The 7,004-nt window shown below is 40.2% G+C and overlaps 1 pseudogene; it reads right to left on the bottom strand.

The window, feature by feature from the left end:
* Positions 1-519: 519 nt before the first annotated feature.
* On the bottom strand, positions 520-609 carry LOC114238572 (small nucleolar RNA U3; annotated as a pseudogene).
* Positions 610-7,004: the final 6,395 nt, after the last annotated feature.

Raw genomic sequence — 7,004 nt, 5'->3', positions numbered from 1 at the left:
TATTCATCAAATCACTATAAAGGGTATGGACATGAAAGCTGCAGAGAGGGGGAAGATGTGTGTATTGCATATTTCCAACAAAGGGCTGTGTCTTATTCAGCTGTAGTATAAAGAACTGCAGCTCAATAATGAGCTGTAGTATAAAGAACTGCAGCTCAGTAAGAAAAGAGAGAAATCCAATTTTTCAAAACGAGGGTAAAACTTGGTCAGATTCAACATCACAGGAATTTGACTCACTTTCTTTTCCTCCTCCTGGGCTTCTTTTTTTTTCCCTCCAGTTTTACTGAGATATAATTAACACATATCACTGTATAAGTTTAAGGTATACAGCATAACGGTTTGACTTACAAATATTATGAAAGGATTACCAAATGATTATTAAGTTTAGTTAACATCCATCATCGCATACAGTCACAATAAAAAGAAAAAAAAGAAAAAGAACTTCTTTTCTTTGTGATGTGAAATCGTAGGATTTACTCTCTTAATAACTCTCATATACATCATAGAGCAGCGTTGTCTACAGCAATCATGCTGTATGTTACATCCCTGGCACTTAGAGAAACTTCTCTAGCAGCGAACTATAGAAATGATCCCTGAAAGTATAGCCTTTCCAGGGCTTCTTATACTTACTCACCCTTCTAGGTTATTTGAAATTGCACTAGGAATTACCTTAGATGTTACTATCAAAGTTCTCTTCTATCTCTTCCATCAGTTTTGTTCAGTAAAACCCTTCTATTCAGAGACTCCTCAGTTGAGTTGTAATTTTTTTTTCTTTCCTATCCACTCATAGGGGTTTTCTCTCTACCTGTATAGGTCAGATGATAAACCATCAAGCAGCCTGAAAATTTGGACCCTTCAGATAAAGTGTAGGGAGTGTTTGTGGGTGGAGGAACCTCTCTGTTCTCAAGTTCTCTGGGCACAAAAAGAGAAAGGCAATCCTCTGATAATCACCTGATCAAATAGGAATTCAACTCAGTGCTGCAGTTCCTTTTAACCTGCTGGGGCCAGCAGGATGAGGGGACCACACTACTTAAAGTATTCCATACAACAAACCCCTTTCCCCAGAGAGTCTACTGGTTGGTATCTCTTGGGAATCTCTAAAATATGAGCTTTTCCAGGGTCTTCCCCTAAGAGGAAAGCCTTCTCCCTGATTCCTGGATCCAAGTGTGTATCCTGGGACCACAGATCCACTAGTGCACTTGGGCCTCCAGGTCGACTGCTTGTGCAAGCATGGAGTTTGGAAGGAGATGATGCCACAGGTGTGTGTTTGGGTTGTGTCTTCCCAGTTGTCTTCCATGACAAAGGCTGACCTTCAAGTGCAGACTGATACTTCCCACCAGCTCCATTCACCAAGCTCTTCTCTCAGCTCTCCCACAGGTGTCCCCTCCACCCACATGAACTTTCTGCCGACCTCCATTGTGCCCTTTGCTGTCTGCTGAATATGCAACTCTGTCCAGAGTCCCACAATGTTCTTGGCCTCGACTTTAATAACCCTGCCACATTTACTGTCACCTACTAATTTGAGTCCTGCTTCAACCCTAATTGACACTAAAGCTGAGATCTTGCTGCTCGTCCCCAGAATGAAGAGACCCTCTTGCTTTTACACCAGTATGAAGTTTAATGCAAGTTGACCTTAAATTAGTTGTGCTGTTGGGTCATCCTCTTGGAGTCCAGTCCAACCTAAACCTCACACTATTGCCCTACTGCTCTGTCCCTCTTGGTTTTGAGATGCCCTTGAGTAGAGCCAAAGCACATTCTAGTATCTATCTCTTTTTGCTTTTAACTGAGAACCTAAGGAGGTCGCTCTTATTGACTTTTTATTGTGATAAAATATCTATCTATATATATATAATAAAATTTGCCATTTCAACATGTATAATTCAGTGGTATTGATTGCCTTCACAATCTTGTGAAACCATGGCCACAATTTATTTCCAAAACTTTTTCATTACCCCAAGCAGGGATTCTAGACTCATTAATCTACTACTGATTTTAAGTGATGAAAGCTTTCATTTCCTGGATTACTGATTTGAGATAAGGTAGATTCAGCAATCACTTAGTTAAAGCCTTTTCTTATATTCCCTTCTCATGGGAAGGGAGGAATGACAATTAATTCGAAACCTGCTGCAGTGACCTTCCTGTTCCAGAGCTAACCTTGTCTTCAGAAGGGTTAGATCTCCTCCAGAACCATGGCATGAACTGCATCCTCTATTTCATGATAAGGTTCCTTGGACACAAAATCTATATTCCATCCACTGGGACAGATATGAAACAGGTTGAGAAGATGGGTCCAGGGAAAATATCTCATGGCATCTCAGCAATGCCACTCAGCCACTGACACACATATATACCCTGTCGCTTTAGTAACATCATCACTACCTGAGCAATGTGAGGCAGGTCAGAGGACAGAGCAAAATGTAGATACCACGAGGGAGAAAAGGGTATTTAGTGCTTTGATGCCAGGACATCTGTTTTGACTTTTCAAAGTTTTGTTTGTTTATGTTGGTTGTACACCATACAGTGCGGTGTTTAAGTACCCAAGTGGACCCTGGAATTAAGCTACCTAGGTTCAAATTAGAGCCATGGAATTTAATAAGCCTTAGAAGTTCCTAAGACTTTTACTTACTAAGGCAAATTAACAAGCCTCTAAGTCTCAATTCTCTAAGCTGTATAATGCACAAAGAAATCGTAACTAAGGCTGTCATGAGGATTTAATGAAGCAAACCTTCTAAATTGTTTAGCTCAGTATCTGGCCCATACTTAGAGCAATAGTTATAATATTAAAAGTATAAATGAAACAGATCAACAAATAATTTTCAACAAATGAAATATTTAGGTACTGCTTTTGAGATGCAAAAGCATGACAGAAAAGATATGAGGGTTTTAATTAACAAGACTGTTCAAAATGTCAACTTTACAGATTATCAAACTGTTTCTTTAAATAATATTTGGATGTCAAGTTTCTGCATGGAGCAAACTAAACATTCTTTTCATAGTTTTTCCCTTTCGGTTCCAAAATGCCAACTTTCAGACAAGCACCTGAATTCCAAGTAAAAATCTAACATAGCCCCAGTATAAGGTGCATTCATGATTACTCATCTATAACCTGGATTTAGTCCATTTGTTTTTTGTGGGGAGAGGGGTTAGCATTCAGTGGTTATGTGGGGAGTCCAGAGAAAACTTCAAGTCTGTGAGAAGTTTGTACTTTGTACTGCTTGAGATTATTCTGATTCCAGCAGAACATCCCATTTCTATGTATTGCAACAGCCAGGGTGATTGCACACCTGAACATACCCTTGGAATGTGCCGAGCCACAAACAGATGCCAACTATTCCAGCTATGTCTCCGTAGCTCAGCACACGTATCCTTTCACAAACAAGAACCGAAATAGCCCCTGGTCCCATTGCTTGAACGTGTTCGGGAACTTCATGCTCTCAGGTCATCATCTCCCATCTCAGGTCATGCAGTAAACATCCATAAATGAGGGTGACTCAGACTGAACGCTAAAAACTAAATGAATAAGTTACCCAGGAGAAGTCACAGTATCCAGTGTAGAGTTTTTTAGAGATGGTGGACAGAGCAGTAATTGGGTCTATTCCTAACTAGATCAATGATTTCTAAAAACCTAAATATTGTATATCTAATGGATGTGACAACCTCCAGACCTCTATAGACTGGGCAGTCAAGAAATGTGAGGACACGTGGAAGAGGAGAACTCAGTAGCAGTTCTTGACGCCTGGGGAGGCAGCCACAGTCCAGAGAAGGGAGGGTCACCTGAACTCTCTGAGGAGTTATACTTCATTCCAGACACAAGAAGAATCTAGCAGAACCTACAGAGCTGAAAAAACAAACAAACAAACAAAAACATAGTTCACCAACGTGACCTGGAGTGTAAACCAAGACCTAGAACGTGGCAGGTTGGTCATATAACCTGACCACACCTGGTGATGGGGAGAGACAAGGCTGATCTAGTCTCCTACAGGCACTGCCAACCCTATTCCCAAGATTTGCCAGAAAACCATTTGCAGCCTTCATTTTGCACTCAAGGGGCAGCTGCCAGACACCCAGGTGTGTGTATTGCAGGCTCGGAAGGGCTGAAAGCACAGGTAGCAGCTTGGGGTCGGGAGAGACAGGGACTGACAGTCACAAAGCCTTTTAATACCATCAGTACCAGTGATAAGGAATTAAAGTATATTTAATATTACATATGCCACATTTAATAGCAGTTCATTTAAAAAATGGATGTTTGCTTCATTGTTGTTAAATTAAGTTGATGCTGCTTTCCCATTATACCGTATTATTTCCATTTTTCTGCTGCAGAAGAAAGTAGCAATGAGTTTATATTTTGCTTTTATGTCAAGCATTTTCATGTGGCATAAACTCTATAATTATTAAGTTCCTTTTTTTTTTTGATAGGTAAGAAGTGGATTTATTTAGAGAAAAACACATTCCACAGACAGAGTGTGGGCCATCTCAGAAGGTGAGAAAGGCTATTTTAAGTTCTGCATCCTATAATTCACTTCCATTTTAATTTTTTGTGGAATATTAAGGTTGATGCTGATATTTTGTATTGACGTCTATTGTGAATACATACTACAATAATCATCTTTTTACTTTTAGATGAAGTCTTTAGTTTAAATTCCCAGAAATAGGATTCTGATCAAAAGGTATTTTTTACTTGTCATTATGTAGGTTCATTCGTTTGTTATGTTTCTCATGATAGATGCTGCTAAATTAATGGCAAGAAGCACTGTGTTAATTTACATCACACATATTATGGGTGAATGGTACCACCTTCATCTCTAACACACCAGCTATTTTACCATCCCACTAAGCTTGAAAGACAACTCCGCAGTCTTTAAAATATAATTTCATTCATAAATAACCATGCTGACCACTGTTTGACATTTGCATATTAAAAATATTTCCAACTAAGTAAATTTTCTGTACTTAAACTCAGAGATTTCATTTGATTCTTACTAGTTTGAATAACATTTTCCCATGGAAACTGAAAACAACACAAATGTCTTAGAAGTTCTGGAGGTCAGAAATCCAAAGTGGGTCTGTATCTGTTGGCAGGGCTGTGCTCCTTCTGGAGGCTCCATGGGCGAATCCATTTCCTTGTGTTTTCCAACCTGTAGATGCTGCCTTCATTCCTTGGCTGGTGGCCGCCTTTCCCCATCTTCAAAGTCAGCAACAACAGGCCAAGTCCTTCTCAAGCTGCCATCATTCCACCCTTCTGACCCCCTTGTCCACTTTTAAGGATTCTGTGATTACACTGGGCCCATCTCGGAAATTCACAATGATCTCACCATCTCAGCACCTATAAATTAATCAAATCTGCAAAGTTCCTTTTACCATGTAAGGTTAACACACTCATAGATTCCAAGGATTAGAATGTGGAAAATATTTGGGGGGGCCATTATTCTGCCTACCCTAAATCTGAGGTACTCCCTAGGCCCTGACCAAAAAGGATGAACATCCTCTCTAGATGAACACATCCTCAATCTAAGTCCACAGGATTTACACAGAGGAAGACCAAGCATTGAGCCCACAATCAGTGATCAGCAAATACATGAGGAAACAAGTCACCATGAGTGAGAGACAGCAGAAACAACAAATAGAAGACTTAATCCCCAAGGAATTAGCATAAAGAGATTATCAGGAATCATCATAAATAGTAAGAAGACTCAAAGAAAGGAAAAAACAATTGTTGAAATGAAACACCCTGCACACCCCCCCACACACACACACATACATCAAACTGGAAGATAGAGTAGAAGACATTACCCAGGATGCAGCACAGAGGGGCAAGGATATGGGAAATATTTTTTTAATTGAAGATACATAAAGAAAAAATTAGAAGGTCTAAATCCTGTCTAATCAGTCACAGAGAGAAAGAAGATAAAGAGGGAGAGAATAGAGAAAGGACAGTATTTGAAAAGATAATTGTGGTACTCCAAGGACAAAGAAAAAGATAAACTCGAAGAGCCAACATTGCTGGGACAGGGAGTTACTGTACTCTTATCACTCTGTCACTAGCAACAATTACATTATCCCTGAGCCCTCCCAGGCAGCATGCCCTGTCCCTTTCCCATTCCATATAAGGAAAGGTATTCACCCTGTTCTTTTCTCACTCAACACACTGGAAGTATGCATACCCTACCCAATCAGCAGATGACTCGTAGGTTCTTTTGTTCCCTGGCTATAAAAACAGACCAGTAACCCAAGCTCAGGGTTGACTCTCCCTGACTACCAGGAAGTCAGTCCACTGTTCTGGCAGTGACACTTCCCTTTAATAAATTCTATCTTCTTTATATTCTGCCTTGTGTCTGGAAATTCTTTTCCAACCCACGTTCGGACCACGACAATAATAGCTGAAAAATTTCCAGAAATTCTGAAAAACAAAATCCATAGATTCAGGATATATAACATATATAAAACTGAAGAAACAAAAATAAAATGTGTAGGACACTTCTTGTGCCCCATCTCACATTTTCTTGGCCACTTTTTACCCAGTCATCACTGCAGCAGCCATCTTTCTTCAGGCATAACTGACAGCATCTTGCCTCAGGTACAACTCACAGCTTTTGCGTTCTGTTCTGGCACTTCTCTGGTACATGTGGGAACCTGACAGAGACCCACTTGTGCATCAATCCTGAAATTTCAAGGGAGGGTAACTCTTCATGGAATAATCCTTGACCAGTGAGGAACAGGAACTGGTGGATAAATGCTCCCAGGTGCATCTCCACACAACCACTTCAGAGGCACATTCTAAAAACGACCTCAGAAAGTCCCAGAGGGCTTAAGTCCCAATTTTCTATAGCAGCAACCAGATCAATAAGGTGCCCTTGCATTGGCTCTCCCTACATCCTTGTTTCATTTTTTTTTCTACTCCCACTTTTCTTTTCCCTCTGACCACCTGAATAAACAACCTACTCAAGTCTATATCACAGGATCTGCTTTCTGGGGGGAGGAAGAGATCAAGGTTCATAGAAAAAGTC

The sequence above is a fragment of the Balaenoptera acutorostrata genome, chromosome 7 (assembly GCF_949987535.1).
Source record: "Balaenoptera acutorostrata chromosome 7, mBalAcu1.1, whole genome shotgun sequence".
Classification (NCBI taxonomy): domain Eukaryota; kingdom Metazoa; phylum Chordata; class Mammalia; order Artiodactyla; family Balaenopteridae; genus Balaenoptera; species Balaenoptera acutorostrata.
The sequence above is the reverse complement of the archived record's forward strand: the minus strand, read 5'-3'. Positions and strand labels throughout refer to the sequence as shown.